The sequence below is a fragment of the Macrotis lagotis genome, chromosome 4, assembly GCF_037893015.1.
Source record: "Macrotis lagotis isolate mMagLag1 chromosome 4, bilby.v1.9.chrom.fasta, whole genome shotgun sequence".
NCBI classification, from domain to species: domain Eukaryota; kingdom Metazoa; phylum Chordata; class Mammalia; order Peramelemorphia; family Peramelidae; genus Macrotis; species Macrotis lagotis.
In genome coordinates this window covers 261,023,451-261,043,463 of record NC_133661.1, presented here as the reverse complement: position 1 = coordinate 261,043,463, position 20,013 = coordinate 261,023,451, and the positions used below count along the sequence as shown (strand labels likewise).

The window sequence follows — 20,013 nt, the reverse complement described above, 5'->3', positions numbered from 1 at the left end:
TGGCAAAGCTTTTGCACATTCCTTAGCATACAACATGCTGGCTTCCAATTATTCTGAAATCACTCAAACACTCATTTTGTTCCTTCTCTTCCTTCAAGAATGGCTAAAAAAGCTTTGTCTGGGAGGTGTTTGGATTAAATGACATTCCTGCTGAATCTACAATCTATCTGGAGCATGAAGTCATTATCTGGGTGAATCAGCTATTTATTTATTTGAGCTTTACAAGTGTGACACCTGTTTCAAAACTCTATCTTAAAAATCCATAGAAACTGTTACTATCACTTCTCTCAAAACACAGTAGCCAAATGTTATGTTCCTAATTGTCCCTCTGTGAGGTATTTCATCTAATGGAGTCTGTTAGGGTATATTTTTGACTTTGCTCCATGAAAAGCTGAGATAAATTATGGAGAAAAAAGGTGAGGAGAATTTTCTTTCTTGTGAATGCTGTCAATTAGTTTCTGAAGAAACATAAAAAGAAATTTATAAGGAATGGGATTGTAGAAGAAGCTATTAAGAGTGATGACTTGAGGAAAGCACTAAAGGTAGTTTTCCTTTGATGGTTGAAGAAAAGGTGAAGAGTGAGAAGGGAATGGCCTTCTTTCTTGATAGAATTGCTTTAATTTTTACCTCGTGAAGAGGACAAAGAGAATTATTGAGAATTCTAGTATCTCAAGGCAACTGAACAATAAAATGATGTTCTTATAAGTGAAACTTTCTGCTTTTACTGTGAGGGATTGAAGTGACTGGTTTTGCTCTTTCTCCTTCCTAAACTATTGCAAAAATTTCTATACCTTTGTTTAATTATTAATTTCATTGAGAATTAATTACATATCATTAATTTGAATATTTATTTAATCCTAGGAGATTCATAAGGTATTAAATAGAGATATGACTAACTAGTTCCAGTAAAAGATGTTTCAATCATTTTAAAATAAATAATATTTGATTATTTGGTAAGGGGACTCTAAGCTTAATTGAGTAATGATGATAACATCTAGTATTTATAAAGTACATGAGGTTGGTTAAACTCTTCTCAAATATTATCTTATTTTATTATCTTATAACCCTAGAAGGTAGATGCTATTATTATCCCCATTTTACAGATGTGGAAACTGAGGCAGGTCAGTTAAGTGACTTGCCCAGGATCATACAGCTAATAAGTGTTTGAATTCATATTTGAATTCAGGTCTTCCTGACTCCAGGTCCGACTCTCTAGTCACTCTACTGTCTAACTTCCTCTAAGAGGAATTAGGAGATGTCGAAACATTACTAATTAATAAGGAAACATATAAACAGATCCCTAGTTCAGACAAAATGAAAAAATGTTAAACATGGTAACAGGTCAAGAAGCAAGATGAAAGAGGGGGGTTATCAGTAAATTAGGTTGTTTGATCCTTAAGGCTTTTGCTACCCAAACAAAATGGGGTCTTAATAAAAATTTTAAGAAAAACATAATTATAACAAATGATTTTTTTTCCTGGAAAAGAAGAAAGGTGACCGAAATATCATCTCTAAGGGATCACACTGGTTTGTAGACAGCTAATTTACCCCCAGAAGATCAGTTTTGTTTTCTGGGTCTCTTAGAATTAGAATCTTTTTTTTTCCTGGTTTAAGCCAGGGGCTGCTGCTTCCTTGACTGATGCACTGGGCCCCACCTTAACAGTCATCTAGCACTGGGATGACTTTGAATGGTTGTCAGAATAGGCAAGCACTGTTCTTCCAGGGTCCAGGGAGGTCTGAGAAATGAAATTCATTCTGCAGCCAGGGAAAATGTATTCAAACCATTCCTCTGATCCAAATCACACAGTTCTCCCATTGGCTCAAGATAGCATCCCCAGAGCCAACCCAAAACTAACCTGGTGTGCAAGCGGGGGTGGAAAGACACTGAACTAATAATGCTGGATTTTTCTCCATATTGAATTATTCCAGATGGAGAAAAGTTTTGCTAAGAGTTGAATATTTCTGAAGCACTTGACTGGCTTTACCCCCCAAAAGTATAAGAAACATTCAATGTCATTAGAATTACATGAAGAAGAGAATTCAAAATTTCCTTTGCATCATCTTTCTGGTTTTCCTCATTTCACTTTTCTTCATCCCATTTACCTATTTTTCTTTAGGGTTCCACCTCAAGGGACTTTATAGAAGGATTAACTGAACCAGTTCATGCTGAAAACAATAGTCTTTTTTGTTTAGCAGAGAAGAAAAGGGTAAATACTCCCAACTTAATTGAAGACATCCAAAGAAAAGGGAAAAGAAGGCAAGCATAATAAAAGAAGGTTACTAGCACACTGGGAATTCCAAGTAAGGCAACAGCCAGTCCTTACGTGTAAGGAAGTAAACTTCAATGGGGGGAAATGACATTTATAAAACTAGATTGAGAGAGAGAGAGAGAGAGAGAGAGAGAGAGAGAGAGAGAGAGAGAGAGAATGAAATAATCTCAAATGGAAGGAAATAAAGCATAGAGACCAGGAACATATTTCTACAGAAGATGGAATTTGAGTTCATTCCAGAAGGAAGCCAGGGCAGCTAGATGGTATGGTAGATAAAGCAAATAGCCAGGAATCAGGATAAACCTAGTTCAAATCTGACCTTAGACACTCATTAGCTGTGTGACTCTGGGCAAGTCATTTACTATTTGTCTCAGTTTCATCATCTGTAAAATGAGCTAGAGAATAAAATCCAAACCATTCCAGTATCTTTATCAAGAAAACCCCAAATAGAATCATGAAGAGTCAGACCCTGAAACTAAACTAACAACAGAACTAAACAACAATAGAAGAAAGCCAGGGAAACTAAGAGCATAAAGGACAGAGCACTGCAGTAATGGGGGACAATCAATGAAAAGGTACATAGATAGCAAATGGAGGAACTGCAAGTTCAGTCTTGTGGCTGGGTTGTTGTTGTTGCTGTTGTTGTTTGGTCTATGTTCTCAAAGATCATGACATCAGGGAGGTGATGCCATGACATACAAGTGAATTGAATTTGAGTGAGGATGACTGTGCAAAGGCAACATCATCACTTTCTCCTCCAAAGTTATCTGGGTCCAGTGGCCAAATATGGATCAGGATGGCTGGGGATGGATCAGGATACAGTGGAAGACCTTAACCTTGATGGAAGCAATGCCCGTTCAGTGATTAAGGTTATATAGGAGCTGAGGTAGAGAATGGCATCTTTTCCCTAGTTTAAAATAAAACAAACTCAGAGGAGAGTAAGCTAGCAGCTCCCAATTTAAACGTTGTTTGGTAGCATGCTGACCATTTTTCCATCCATTAAAAGGAGATAATTACCAGCCCCTTCCTCCATGTTCCCTTTGAAAGTGATCTTGAGGATGAAAGGAGTGAGACCAATTTAGATAGTGGGGGGGGAGTCACCTTTCAGTTTACATAGAATGTAGTGAAGTATTAAAAAACTGCAAAGATAGGCATGGATCAGGTTATGAAGCACTTTAGATAATAGGCAGGGAGCTCTCTATTTGCTTCTAGAAACAATATGGAATCACTAGAGTTCACTGAGCCTGGAGATGGCATTGTTCAGCCTGTACGTTAGGAAGATTACTTTGACAATTTATTAAAAGATAAACTAGAGTAGGGAGACAATTGAATCAATGTATTGAGTTAGAGACCATTGTCATAATCTAGGAGAAATAACAGTTCTAAATTGGTGTCATGACTGCATGAAGAGACATGTATATGAGATACGATGCAGAGGTAAGAATGATCAGATCTGTCAAGAGATTGTACATGTAGGGAGCAAATAGTCAAGGATGACAACAACATTGTGAAACTTTGTGATTCAGAGGATGGTAGCACCTTTTATAGTATTAGAGAAGTTCCTCAAGAAGAGAGCTTGCATAAAAGATGAGTTATATTTGGAGTATATTGAGTTTGATCCTATGAGACATGTAGTTTGAGATATATAAAAAGCAGTGGAAGATACATGAGTGTAGCTCAGCAGAGAGACTAGGACTAGAGAATAGATCAGGGAATCATAGGCATAGAGATCATTGAACCTATACTATCTGATGAGAATACCAAGTAAAATCATATAGTGCAAAAAGGGAAGAGGGTAGAGGACAGAGCATTAAGAAACAACCAAGATTGCTGAGGATGATGTTTGAAAATTCAGAAAAGAGACTGAGAGGCATGATTAGGAACATAGAAGGACAACTGGGAGGGAGCAGTGTCACAAAAAAACTAGAAAACAAAGTAATCAAGATGAAGTGATTGACAATGTCAAAGGTTTCATAGAGGTCAGGGAGGATCAGGATTGAGAAAAGGTCATTAGATTCGTCCATTAAGAGATCACAGGTAATGTCAGAAAGGGCATGATTGATAAGAATGAAAGCCAGCCTATAGAGAATATGGAAGAAAGTGAAAGGAGAGGAAGAGAAGGCAATGATTTTAGATGGATTTCTCAAGATTACAGGATGACAGCTAGCAGGAATGGTTAGATCAAGTGAGAATTGTGAGAATGGGTTGTTTATTTTAGATGGAGAAGACATAAGAATGTAGTAAACAGAGATGGAGCCAGTTGATAGGGAAAGACTGAAGACCACAAAGTGAAATTATAGTGGGGCAATCCAATAGCAAAGTTACAAGGCGGTATGAAATCTAGGGCAAATACAGGAGAATATTTGCTAGCATGAAGGGTTAGCTCTTCATCTGAGACAATAATGAAAAGATAGTAGAAGATGCCTGAATAATGAAATATGAGGAAAAGGGAAGAAGTGAAAGCTATCAGTGAATGGTCTCAATTTTTCTAGTGAAGTATGAGGCAAACTGAGAGAGTGAGGTTGGAGGGAAGGAAGACCATGAAAAACTGGAGGAGTCACAAGTAGATTCATATACATACATACATACATACATACATACATACATACATTCATATATATGCACAGAGAGATGCATAAAAATTGTAAGCATATACAAAATATATACAGTTGAGTTAGGCATTTGGGCAAGGATCAGGAAAAAGCTGTATGTAGAAGCTAACATTTGAGCATAGTTTAGAAGGAAATAAGGGATTCTTAAGAGGGGAAGATAGAGAGGGAATGCATCCAGGAATGGGGGACTGCAAAAACATGAATATGGATATTATTTGTGAGGAAAAGAACAAATGTCAGTTTGACTGAACTGAAGACTGTATGAAAAGGAATAGCATACTATAAACCTGGGAAGGAAATTTGGATCCAATTTACCTAAGGATTTAAATGCCAAGTTTTTATTTTATTGCAGAAATAATAGGAGTCCTTTGGAGTTTATTATGTAGAGAGTTGGTATAGTCAAACCTATGCTTTAGAAATACCACTTTGGCAGCAGTATGGAGGATAAATTAAAGTAAGGAAGAGGCAGGAGTCTGGAAGATCTATTGGGAGTCTACTGCAATAGTCCAACAAAGGAAGAAAATATTTAAACTTAAAGAATGCTCACTTTTGAGTAGAGAGTTGGGAATGGATGTGAGAAGTGCTGTGGAGTAAAATCAGTCAGTCAATAAATATCTATATTTATAAAGCACCTTTTCTGTGACAGACACTGTACTAAGGACACAAAGAATGGCAAAATATAGCCACTGTCCTCAAGAAGCTCCTAGTAGATCTGAGAAACAATTTGCAAACAACTAAGTGGCTCAGTGGATAGAGCACTGGGCTTGAAAACCAGAAAAACTCATCTACCGAAACTCAAACCCAGTCTCCAACACTTACTAGCTATGTAAACTGGGCAAGGTATTGTGTCTCAGTTTCCACATCTACAAAATGAACTGGAGAAGGAAATGGCAAACCACTCCAGTATATGAAATAATCAACAATGAGAGGGCAATAGGATTAAGGAGGTTCAAGAAAGTGGGATTTTAATGGATATTTCAAGGAAGCCAAGAGATGGAAAGGAGGGAAAACATTTCAGGCATTGGGACAATCGGGAAAAATGTCCAAGTTCAAGGAATGGATTATTTTGTTTGGGGAACAGAAATATCAATCTTTGGATCACAGAGACAATTGGAAAAGTATGGAGAGATCAAGCTATAAAGGGTTGTGAATGCCAAACAAAGAATTCGACATTTGATTCTGGAGGAAATAGGGACCCAATAGGAGATTTAGAGGGGAAATTTATGCTTTAGGAAAATCACTTTGACAACTGAGTAGAATGTCAACTGGAGTTGGCAAAGACTTTTGGAGGAGAGCTCCATAACAACTAGCAGGCTATTGCAATAGTACAGATGGGGACTGATGACGACCTTGTTATCAGGGTAATAGCAATGTCAGAGGAGAAAATGGGATATATGCAAGAGATGTTATGAAGATAAAAGCAATAGGCCTTGGCAACAGATTAGATGGTGGATTGCGGATGATACCTAGGTTGTAAATTTAGGTGATTGGGAAGATAGTGGTACCTTCCATGATAATAGGGAAATTAGGAAGAAGGGAACATTTAAGAGAGGTAATGGAAACATGAGTTCAGTTTGGGACAATTTGGAATTAAGTTATCTATGGGATGTTCACTTCAAGATTTCTAATAGGAAGTGGCAGTTGTAGATAAGAGACTAGAGGTTAACAGAGAGATTAGGACTAGATTAGGGGATATGAGAATCATCAGCATAAAAATGATCATTAAATCCACAGGAATTGAATCCATAGTGAAACAGAGGGAAAAGAAAAGAGAAACTGAAATAGAGCCTGTTAGGATACCCATAGTTAAGGGGCATGACTTGGATAAAGATCCTGCAAAAGAGATGGTTTCATTATTGTCCCATTTTGTTCAGCAAGCCTGATGATTGATTCATGTGCTGAGTGAAGTTGGGTGAGGAGTCAAAGAAAAACTCCAAAAAAGATAAATCTGGCTTACTAAAACAATAATGTTACACTAAAGATAAAAAGGGAAATTCACCAGAAGGGTTTGTTAAGGGGGGGATGATAATGAGTTCTATTTCAAATGTTAACTTTGAGATACCTATAGAACATAGTGTTTGAAATGTCTAATAAGCAATTGGTAAAGCAAGACCAACTACCTAGTTCTGAGAACCATATGCATAGAAATTATATTATACCCATGGGAGCTGATGAGGTCACTAAAGAGAGTAATGAGAAGGATGTCTTTGCATAATATTCCCCTCACTTTAATCAACATGATGTGGAGTCATCATTTACATGACATCATGATCTTCTTTAATTATAAACAATCAATTCATGTTTAAAAATATTTTTACTATTAAACTCCTGGTTATTCTAACAGTAGATGTATTATTTACTCCTATGTGTTTAAATCTTTACTAAAGAGTTCTTTTCAATCTCTTGCATAAAGCATATCTTTTGTGAGAAGAATACAAATAACTAACTGCCTTATATCTGATTTAAATTGTAAATTTCATACTTTTCTACTCTAGGCATGAGCCAAACCCAAGTGTATTGAGATTCTCATTGAGTTCTAAGTTAGGGTGAAAAGAACCAGAGAAGGTGGGGGGGATAAAGGGGTCTAAGCCTTTACTTAAGTAGCAAGATTTCAGAGAACTAAGCCTGGGATATGTAGTATGTATGAGTCCAGGATTGAGGAAGATCACTAAATGGAAAGGAACAGTGTAAGATCCCCAGTTCCAGGGGCAGCTAGGTGGTGCAGCGGATAGAGCACCAGCCCTGGAGTCAGGAGTACCTGAATTCAAATCCAGCCTCACACATTTAATAATTACCTAGCTGTGTGGCCTTGGGCAAGTCACTTAACCCCATTTGCCTTGCAAAAAACCTAAAAAAAAAGATCCCCAGCTCCCATGGATCTGGCAGTAGTTTTTATTGTAATTAATATTTGCATTTAATTCTGAGCCAGTACCCATGCCTGGCCAGAAGCAAAAAGAACAGTTCAACACATCCCACAGGGTAAAGATCCATCCCTCCTACTTTAGACAGACTAATTGTGAGCAAGAGAGAAGGAATTAGTAATAGGTAAGAGATTGAAGATTCATGAGAAAGGAGCAATTCTGAGGAGCAATTAACAGGAAAATGGAAGATAAAAGAAGATCAGAGAGATATATGTAAAGGGGAGAGGAGAAGGATCAGTTCTTCAGAAACTGGAGTAAAGGAGAATTGTGGAGGATATTATTAAAAGATTTTGAAATGTAGGAAAAATGATTAAGAGGATACTCATGTCAAATGGTCTCCATTTTCTCAGTAAAATATTGAATACTTCAGCTGAGAAACATATATAGAAAGAAGGAAAGAAAAAATGCTTAGAAAAACCATTGTAATGAGTGCAAAGGAGAATTAAGGAAGAGTAAAAAGATTTCTCCACTGCAGTGAAGGTTCAATGGAATTTAAGTAACAAAAATTTATATTGTCAGTAGCATATGAACATGGACAGCTATAGATAGAAGATATTGTTGGAGGGAATAATTCAGTGTTAGGACTATGTTAGATAATAGGATATAGGATAAGGGAGTAAGAGATTCAACAATAGGGGATAGTGCAGAACAATAATACATTTTAACCTAGAATGTTGGGAGAAATCTTTGTGAACATCAGGGTAACAGGATTTAGGGGCAATGCCCCTTGCACCGCACTTATTCTATGTACGGTGTTCACCCCTACCTACTACTAACTCATTTACCTTATCTATTTTTATCCTAAGTTTCAAGACAATTAACAGGTATTTTGATATTTCTTCATAAATTATTAAAATAACAGCTATGTCATCAATTAGTTCTGATCCCCACTACAGTTTATTAAATATTATTAACTAAATAAACTATAAAAATATTTTTCCATTAGTCTTTACTCTTCTTCCTAATCTCCTAGGCTCAAAACATCAAGATTACTGTAAATTCTACTTATTAGCAATGTAATAGACAACAAAACAAAGACATAAATATTTATAATGTATCATTCATAAGAGTTCGTAGCCAAAGTTATCTTTAACCATCACTGCTATGGCTGACCTCCTCAATTCTGAAAACAGTGTCACTATCAATTCTAGCAGAATATCAATTTAAGTTTATTCTCAGAAACTCTCTTCATATTTCTTCATAAAATAAGAATCAAAACAGTTTTCTTTAAAAGAAGTCTTTTTTTCTCTATTTTTGTATTTTTTTTCAAGTCATTGCAGTTAACAGTCTCTTCAGAATAATAGCTAAATATTCTTATGGTTTTCTTAAAGAATGACAGTTGTACTGTAATGGTCCAAGATTCCATTACCTCTTAAAGAAGCAGTAAGGGAAAGGTTTTTGAAGTTGGCATTGCTTTATATATCATGTAGCTCCACTGCTGTGATTTCAAATAAACCTATCACTTGTTAAAGTTTGAATTTATGGAAGTCATTCTAAATATACTTTTAAGCAGTCAGAACCAAAGCAAGGTGTGACTGTGTTTTTAAAAAGACATATGACATATGATCCTCTGTCCCTCTGACTGAAGGATGGAACCATGAGCTCCTAAACCTCCATTTAAGGAAGGAACTCAGCTCAAAATAGTGGATTCAACCTGGTTGAAGTAATTTGAGACTTGTCTGACTTTTCCTCCATTTTCACCTTCATTATCCCCTATGCCTTTAAGCGCCCTTTTGTCCATTCTCTCTCCCCTTGCCCATTAAATTATAAACTCTTTAAATGTAGATATTATCTTTGTTTTTTCCTATTTGTATTCCCAGAGTTTAGCACATGACCTAGCACATGGTAGGCACTTAAAGTTTTTTTACTAACTTGATTAATGAATATGGTCTTAATCTTTCAAAAATAATCAATAAAATATTTAAATAACTAGGTGAACGAGAAAAATGTAAATAAAAGTAACAAAATTCAAAACAAAAATTTTAAAATAAAGTTTTACAGTTAACTAATGATATATGGTTATTGAACTACAATTGGAGTGAGAGCAGGAATTTGAAGAGAGGATAGTTCAATATCATTAAGTCATTAATTACTACTTGACCATTTTCAAAATGACAAAAATTTTAAATTCAACCTTTTTCTTTTTAAATTCAACCTTTTCAAATCAATCTATAATTCAAGACAGAATGTATATTTGTTTGGGTAAAAATTCCATTAATACAAATCTTTGAAGGAAATATCCCAATAGAAAAGATGTTTTTATCACCAATTTCTCTACATTATTTCAGACATTATAAAGACAGAGTTCTGTGAACTCAGAGGAGTATTATGAAGCAAAATTAATTCAAAGGGTATTTTTGTTGATATTTTGAGACTTGAAGGAAAAAGTTATTCACTGGAAAAATTGATGGAAAGCAAAGTAAAGAAATACATTTTGTTCTTGTACAAACTAGGTCTGAAAAGTATTTTCATTCATATATGTGATCACATTGTTAGCTGAATGGTAAGGAACAAATCTTATCTTTATTTAATACCCTCTCTGAAGCAAATTCCTGTAGTCTTCACTCTCATTCACAAACTGAGTCCTCAGAGGACAGAAACTATCTCAAAGTTCCAGGAATGAGCTGGTGAATGGCTATTAATACTGTTCTCCTGAAATTCATGAACCTCCATCAGCATGCTGCCCATTAGCAATCAGCTCAAATAGCTTTTATCAAAAACATTTATTCAAATGGCATAGGAAGGAAATCCAGTATAAAAATCTTATCCCTCAAAATCCTGGAGAACACATAAATAAATATAACATCCATAGTAAGAATGGACTCAATGCATTAGGAGTGAGGCATGCATGTGCCCAGCCTAGACATCTCTAGGAAAAAGTGGCTCCATCTTCTTCCTTATCAGCACTATGATCAACTGCTGCCAATAGGTAGAGAAGTGCAAGAGCCCTGGGGGTGGCAGATTCTCCAAACCACAAATCTTGATTCTGGGCCAGCCTTCCCAACTTTAGTCAAAGAGGCAACTCCTGTGGAAAAGAGTCAGGCCAGGGAGGCTAGGTGGCATAATGGGGCAGCTAGGTGGCATAATGGATAAATCACCAGCCTTGGAGTCAGGTGTACCTGGGTTCAAATCCGGTCTCAGACACTTAATAATTACCTAGCTGTGTGGCCTTGGGCAAGCCACTTAACCCCATTGCCCTGCAAAAACCTAAAAGAAAAACAAAAACAAAACAAAAAGAGTCAGGCCATCATCACCAACTACCTAACTGCCACTTACAGGACAGGGAAGCTAGCATTGCCAAAGCCACAATGAATGTGAGGGTAGGACAAGTAACACAAATCAGGCAGGTGAAACTACCACCACTATCTTGGTCACCATCTTTTGCTTTTGCACAGATATATCTTGCCAAAATATCAAAACATCATTATATGAGACAACATTCCATGTCACATTAGATGAACTGAGAAAGGGACAGGAATCGCATCTCTACCTCCACCCCTCCTTATACTTACCACCAGAGGAAAATTATTGGCTAAGAATATCTTGAACTCTAGTGAGAAGTATACACAAACTGAGGGTCACTGCATCGTGAAATACAAAAACATGTAAAAGACCAATCAGAATATCTTTCATTTATTCTTTCATTCATTCAACAAATATTTATCATCTACTACACACAGGATATGCAGTGAATGATATATAAAATTTTAGATAAGAACTATACATTCTAATTCATGGAATGTATAGTTGTGGAGAAAAATAGCATACCAATAATTGAATTACAAAATAATACCTGATAAGGGCATTAAGAAAGAAGCAAAATGAAATATTATTTAATATCTAAAAGTGGTAGGGATGATCATTATCAACCAAGAGACAGAAGAAACTTCATGGAGAGGAAGGTTTTTGAAATATATTTTAAAAGATATAACGTGGAAATTTGTTTTACAAATCTATCATCTATATCAGAATGCTTGCTATCTTGGGGAAAAGGTAGGGGAAGGAGGGAGAGGGAAAAATTTGGAGTTCAAAATATTATTTAAAAAATATAGAAAAGATTTATACATGCAATTGGGAAAACACTATTTTAAAAATAAAAGACATGTAAGAATTCAATTGGCAAAAGGAAAATCAATTTCTTTGAGAAAAAGCATGACAACTATTTTGAGCCTGAAGGATATCAAGTTTATTTTCAGGGTGAAAAGAAATTTGTTTTCATACAACAATTGCAAAAAAAATTTACTTGATTTAGAAGGAATTTTTTTTTCCTAAGTTGTTTTCTGGGATAAAAAAGAAAAAAATTAATATCACTTTTTTCTAAAATTCATCATATGCACTTGGCTTCAATTATTTCTCTTCAGCTCTCCCCCACCTTGACTAGACCCTTCAATATCGAACCTGGATTTGGACTCCTACACATATCTTTCAGAACCCCAATGATCTGAGACAATACATTCATCTTTGACACTCCTTCCCTAAGGTCCAACTCAACTGATTGGTGACTTATTGTGGCAAACTGGTCCACTTAGACTGTTATAGCTACTGACTGGCCTTATACACCAAATCACATTTCACACTCATCTCATTCAAACATCTCACCCAATGTCTGCATCCCTTCCCCCCCTAAAACTTTCTGTAATGAAATACTACTCTCTGACCTTCATTCTCCAATTTGTGTTCTATTCCTCTTTTAAAATGTAAGTTCCTTGAAAGCAAGGACTATCACTTTTTAAAATATGACTCAGAACTTATCACAATGCCTAACACATAGATGCTTAATTCTTTTTTATACATTCAATCCAACAGTTATCAATCACACAACAAGCATTTACTGTTTACTCAAGATCAGGCAGTGCAGAGAATACAAAAAAGCTAAAGTAGTCCCTCTCCTCAAGGTCCTTACATTTTCCTAGATAAAACAAATACACAAACAACATTATATGATACATACAGTTGTGGCATATGAATGTAATGGAATATTATTATGTTGTAAGAAATGAGGAGCCGGCAGATTTCAGAAAAACCTTGAAAGTCTTACATGAACTGATGCAAACTGGAGTAGAACCAGGAAAATGTTACAATATACACAACAGCAACATTGTATAATGATCAACTATGAATGATTTAGTTCTTCTTTGCAAAACAATGATCTCAAACAATTAAAAAGAACTCCTGATGGAAAATGCTATCCACATCCATAGAAAGAACTGATTTAGACTGAATACAAATCGAAGCATATTATTTTCACTTTTTTATTTTTTTTCTTTTTCAATTGGTCTTTTTCTTCTCTAATTGCATATATTTAACCTATATCAAGTTTCTTACTATTTAGGGAGGCGGGGAAAAGAAGGAGAAAATTTGGAATTCAAATACTTTTTAACTGAATATTAAAAATTATATTTACATGTAATTAGAAAAATAAAATACTATGAAAAATAAACAATTTTTAAAGATGCATACCAATTAAATACATAAATGAAACTTAAAATGAGAAGGACCAGTCTTCCTGCTAGAGGTGGCAATTTGAGCTAAGTCTCAAAGGAAGTCAGGGAAAATAGAAAACTATGGATATCCAGAAGTTGAGTTGAGGAGGGAGAGGATTTCAGGCATGGGAGACAGACAGTCCAAAAGCACAAAAGACATGAAGCACTGAGGGTGAGAAATAGCTAGCATGCCACCATAATTAGAGTATTTGAAAAGGAATAATGTGTAAGATGAGAAAGACAGAAAGGGTCTGGATTGTGAATTGATGTCAAATAGAGGAATTAATATTTGATTCAAAAAAATAGTAGGATGACAAAGATGTATATTGATTTAGCAGGATGAAGGTGACATGATCAGACCTGACCTTTAGGAAAGTCACTTTGGCAGATACCTGCCAAAGGAGGCTGGACTGAAGTGGGAAGAAATTTTGAACAAGAAGATCACTTAGAGGGGTGGCTAGGTGGTACAGTGGATAGAGCACCAGCCCTGGAGTCAGGAGTACCTGAATTCAAATCCGACCTCAGACACTTAATAATTACCTAGCTATATGGCCTTTTAACCCCATTTGCCTGGCAAAAAAAACTTAAAAAATTAAAGATCACTTAGTAGCCTACTTTAATAGTCCAAGTGAGTAGGGTATTAGCTAAGGTGGGAGTCATGTATGAGTGTAGAGAAGACAATACAAATTCAAGAAATGTTGTGGACATTGATTTGGCAAGTGATTGTATGTGTAGGGTATGTGGGAATGAGGATTCAAGGATAATACCAAGACAACAAAACTCAGTGAAGGTGGCCTTGATAGGGAGGGGGCGGAGCCAAGATGATGGGATGAAGGCAGCATTCCCTGAGAACTCCAACCCCCCAAACCCCCCCAAAAACAAAGGATAACTCTAGCCAAAATTTAGTGGGGCAGAACCCACAAAAAGGCTGAGTGATACTTCCCAGTCCAAGTTATGACTCAGGGAGGATATGACATACACACTTAATAGGGTGAGGAAATCTATCTTGCCCTGAAGAAGGATGGGAGGAAGGAGACAGAATGAAGGGGAATGGGGGTAAGGAAGGGGGGAATAGGTGATAGAAGAGAGGGAAGATCAAGGGAGAGGGTCGGTCCTCAGATGCAACCCACTTTTGGACAGGGCCAGGATGAAAGGAGAGAGAGAGAATAGAATAAATGAGAGCGGAGAGAAATAGGGTGGAGGTACAGCTAGTAATAGCAACTGAGGGGAAAATATTGAAGCAACTTTTCTGGTGGACTTATGATAGGGAAAGCAAATCACCCCAGAGACAGAGCCATTGAAATCTGAACACAGACTGAAGTACATTTTTTTTTCTTTCTCTCTCTCTATTCTTGAGGTTTCCCACCTTCTTGGAGGGGGGGAGGGGGTTTATGTTTATTCTTATGTTTAGTCTTATAACATTCAATTTGCATCAATGTATGGCATGGAAACAATGTAGAGACTGTCAGACCAGCCTTCGGGGGGGGGGGGAGGGAGAGGGGGGGAAAACTGGAGAATTCAGAGCCTTGCAAAAAAAATGATGGATACATATTACTATTGTATATGATTGGAAAACAAATAAAATGGTAATATTAGGGGAAACTGGGCAGAATGTGAGTTTGGAGAACAAAACAATAAGTTTTGGATTGGACAGATCATCCAATTCAAAATATTCATTAATCAATTTGTTCATGAGCCTAAACTCAGAAGACACAGAGTAGAACAAAGTATATAGATATGTAGATCTATAGATCTGTGGTTAATATCAATTGAAATGATCACTAAACTCATAGAAGTTAAGTAAGAAAATATAGAGAAAAGCTAAGAGATCTCAGAACAGAGCTTTGGGGTACAATGATAGTTTTGGATGAAAATCCAACAAAAAAGATTGAGGAGAGGTCAAACAAAATGGAATAATTTAAATATTTTAAATATAGAACTTCCTTTTCCATATTTTTTGGCATGGATCTGAATTTATCTAACCTTACTTATTGTGAATGTTTGTTGACATAGTACTATGATAAGAGTCAATTAAACAAGATGAAGTTCAGACACCATCTTCTCTATGATACCACTTTTATGATTCCACAAATGCTAGTGCCTTCCTTCTCATAGTACCACAATTTAATCACTTTCCATATTAGTATATGGATATAATTCAGGGCTTCAAATCCTTTTACATGATGGATGGAGTTGATGAGAGACTAGGAAAGAGGAAATCTTGATCACCTGGCTTCCAACTTAGAGGGAAAAGGCTCAGTGGTTCCAGATTATCTTCAAAGAGAGGACTCTAAAGATAGAAAAAACTGAGAAGTGGATGTGATCAAAGTGTTGACTCCTCTATGCAATGGTTTCTTCCCAGACTCCTCTCCTTTTAGATATTTCATGTCTTCTTCTCTAAAAACTGAAAGCCATAAGGTCTAGATTTTTTCTTTCCTAAACTCTTAATGCAGACAATGTATCATTGAAATATCAATCTCCACCAATAAGAAAAGTTTTATGCAAATAGATTTAAGTCCCAGATGACATATTTATATTTGTATATATTAATTTCATATATTATATTTATATTTTTATACATTACCTGTCTTCCTCTTTAGAATATAAGTTCATCGGTTATTAGAATAGTTTCACTCTTTGTATCCCCAGGATCTAGCACAGTTTTAGGAACATAGTAGCCACTTAATAAATAATTATTGATTGATTGATCAGTTCCAAATTATTTTTTCTTACAAGACAGCATCTAAGGACAGAAAGGGAGCCTAACTCTTCAGTCAATAATAACTCTCTTGTATTGAATTTAATCTTGTCCAATTCATCATTCTCATAACATAAAAGGGATGCATACTACATTCATTTGATAAGAATGGAAGATCATAAATAAATTCATATGTTTAGAAATAGAAGGAATCTTAGTGATCATCTAGACCAAATTCTTCATTATGAAAATGAGAAAGATTTCCAATGAGCTTAAGTGATTTGCCGAAGGGAATATAAGTATTTCATGTTCTTGAAATATTTCATGAATTTGAAATAAATCAAAATGATCAATTTAATTATTAAGTACAAAAAGACTTCTCTAAGCTTCTATGCATGAACAACACAGTGGGGAATAAATTTATGGAGCCATAAAATCTTAAGGGATCCAATCTCATCATTTTACAGATAAGAAAATTAAGGACCCAAAGATACTAAATGATTTGCCCAAAGTCAAACATCTAGTCAGGGACAGAGCAAGAACCAGAACTCAAGTCTCCTAATTCCTATTCAAATCAGCATTTTTTTAATCTTTCTAAAAGTCTTTCAAGTTATAGAGAGAATGATGTAAGCAAAAGCAGACAAGAAAGTATAGACTATATACAGGGAGTAACATATAGGCTAAATAGAAGCAGCTAGATAGAGTATAGTAGATATGGTAGATAGAGTTCTGGGCTTGGAATCAGCTTCAGATACTTGCCAACTGTATGATTCTGGCTAAGTCACCTAACCTTAGTCTGCCTTGGTTTCCATGACCATAAAATTGGGATAAGAGTACCTCCTCACAGGGTTGTTATATAGATTGAATGAGATAATATTTTTAAAGTGCTAAGCACAGTGACTGGAACATAGTAGGTAGTTAATGGATGCTTATTCTACATCACAAAACAATGACAGAAGAATCATTTAACATCTACTAGTACAGTGCAATATAGTTAATCAATTTTCATTTGACTATAAAGATATGGTTGATTCTCTAAAGTTCCCACTGTGAGGAAAGGAAGATGTTTGGATAAAGTAAAATTACTGAATAATTCAAAACCCATGTCTATTTTAGGCCTGGCACCAAACATTTTCTGATTTAAGTTGCTAAAAAGAATTTATGGAATCATTCTTGTCAAAACAAAGGTTTCTCAGGATGAATATGGCTTTTTTTGCAAGGCAATGGGGTTAATTAAGGTAATTATTAAGTGTCTGAGGCCAGATTTAAACTCAGGTTCTCCTGATTGCAGGTCCAGTGTTCTACCCATTGTGCCACCTAGCTGCCCCCAAATATGGCTTTTTAAAACTTCTGATATTTAACTCAACATTAGGTCACTAGGTTAGCATCAGTGACCAGAAACAATCAAAAACAGAAAAAAGAAGGGAAAATTGAGAAGTCTCAGACATAACATGAATTCAGAGATTAGGAGCATCATCCACACATTTCATTTATGACAATATATATGGCATTTCACATATTCCCAAATGATTCTACAAGTAATTTTCCATAGGAGCTATTGTTGGGTCTACCCTCCTTAATATTGTAGAGATGTTGTATGTTAATACTTTAAAAGTCTGAAAGTACTATAGAAATTTAAGGCATGACATAATTTTGAGACCTGGGGCCAAAATCTTCATCTTTGAATCAGCCCAGGAAAAACTCAGGTCTGATTACCAAGCAGCCAGCCAGCCTCCCTCGTTACATTTCACAGACAAAGCAAAACTAGAAACTTAATTAGACTTCCCTTCCCAAACTTGTCTATAAACCAAGTGTTTTAAGGGGTAGCTAAAGTTCAACCAAAATTTTAAATAACTCCTTGAGGAAGTTTAAGTATTGGATAGTATAGGCTAAAAGCCCAAGAGCTGGAGATTTATAGAAAAGACAATACTCCATGAAACTGTTATTCATTGAATTTCTTCAGAACCAGATTCAGACAGACATTGAAATAGAGGAATGAACATGATTCATAAGAACTTTTCATTGTGGTTAAAAAGACTGTGATTGCCACAGATGTTTTCACTGACTAGAGCTACAGAAATGTTTACTAGCAGTAAGAGTCTTGGAGAATTGTCCAAAAAAGCAGCTTTAAACATTATGAACATAAAAAGCCCAAAAGCTAAAACAAGGCAAAAAGCAAGAAACTTTGCACCCATCCTCCTGGAATATTTTTTTAGAATGAAATGTTTGAAATTTAAATTTACTATCTTTCCAAGTAGACATACTACTGTATCTGTTTAATACTTCAGACACAGATATTCCCCACCCCACCCCCACCTCTTATTTGTCCTCTTCACTTCACAAGGATACAAAAACTCTTAGGGAACATAATAGAGGCACAGATGGGAAGATGCTACAAATTACAGGCTAAACCTATTATGAATGAAGCATAACTCAAACTCTCTCAAAAATTTCTGGTGGCAACATCCACCAGCTGTTGCCCCTTTGATCAATACATGCTGCATGATTCAAGATTATTAGTAATTACCTGGATCAAAGTCTTTGTTTCCATTAGCATTGAAGAGTAAACAAATCATCCTTTCTCCAAGTCACAGAGTCTGTGTCTTGTCAGATGAGTCTGACAGTCTGAGCTCAAGACTTCTTCCCTCCCAGGAGTCACTGTCAGAATGACTGATAGTGAATCTCATTCCTGGGTCAAATGCTCTCCATTTTAAAGGTTTAGGAAATCCAAACAAGACCAAAATACAACTTTATCAACTCTATTAAGACTCAGAATTAACCAAAGATATATATTCAGAAAAAAATGGTCATCTCATGCTAAACATTACAGTTTGACCTCTATGGACTTTCTGTCAATTCTGCTGTTGATTCTTAGATAATCCCTAAAATGGCTTCCAACTCTAAAGGTGTATTTATGATTCTGATCAATACAAAGTTGACCAAGTTCCCACTTTCACCATTCCAGAATAGTGATTAATCTGGGTCACTTTTACTTTGGTGAAAAAATTAGGGCAGAACATTAAAGAAAGAAAAAGAAACCTTTTCCACCTTAAATGCAGATACCATGATAGAGAAAAACAGCTTTGAAAGACTTTAAAACTCTGATCAATGCAATGATAAAGGATGAAGATGAAAAATACCATTTGCCTCCTGACAGAAAGGAATGAACTCAAAATGAAGAAGGAGGCATGTATTTTCACTATAGTCAATATAGGACTTTGTTTTGCCAGATTATGCAAAATGTGTTTGTTGCTGTTTTAATTTGTTCAGTTGATAGAGCAGAGAGAGTGAGTAGAGGGAAAGATTAATTTTCTTTTTATATTTTTATCAATATTGTCTTTTTCCACTTATAGGTAAAGATAATTTTCAGAATTCATTATTTGAAAGATTCTGAGTTCTCTCCCTCTCTCCCCTTTCCTTCCCTCTCAAAGATGATTGGATATAGATTATACCTCTGTAAGAAAGATTATTTTTGAAAAGAAAAAAATTAACCAATTGCCATCATCTCAATTTTAAAACAATTCAACAAGTATTTATTAAATGTTCCCAATAAGAATAACAATCTTATTTAATTGGTTATATTTTAAGAGTTTAAAAGTCAAATCAGAATCGTTTTTCTCTATATTATCACCCACATTGGATGTCTACAACAAAATTTCTTTTTTTTTAGGTATTTTCTAAAAATTTTATTTATTTAAGGCAATGGGGTTAAGTAACTTGCCCAACTTGTCTGAGAACAGATTTGAACTCAGGCACTCCTAACTCCAGGGACAGTACTCTATCCACTGCACCTAGCTGCCCCCCACTGTGCCACCTCACTGCCCCAGAAATGTCTAACACAATGGAATGTGTTAGAATGTGACAAATGAGGATAATACACAGATTACAGCTTTTCAGTGATAATTACAGAAGAAGGATCCAGAATTGTGAATACATCAAACATAATGACTCAAAGTCAAATTTTGTTAAAACCCAGGTATGGGGAAAGATTTCAGTGTTTTTGGATATCCTTTGGCCAGGATTTCTAAA

General features: G+C 35.6%; 1 long non-coding RNA gene across 1 annotated transcript in view; it reads right to left on the bottom strand.

Annotated features, from left to right (window-relative positions):
• Positions 1 to 18,572, bottom strand: part of LOC141520395 (uncharacterized) — an 83,205-nt gene extending 64,633 nt beyond the window's left edge. The window contains exon 1 of the long non-coding RNA XR_012477608.1: positions 18,512 to 18,572. This is a non-coding gene — a long non-coding RNA (uncharacterized LOC141520395). The remainder of the gene's footprint in view (positions 1 to 18,511) is intronic.
• Between the last annotated feature and the right edge of the window lie 1,441 nt (positions 18,573 to 20,013).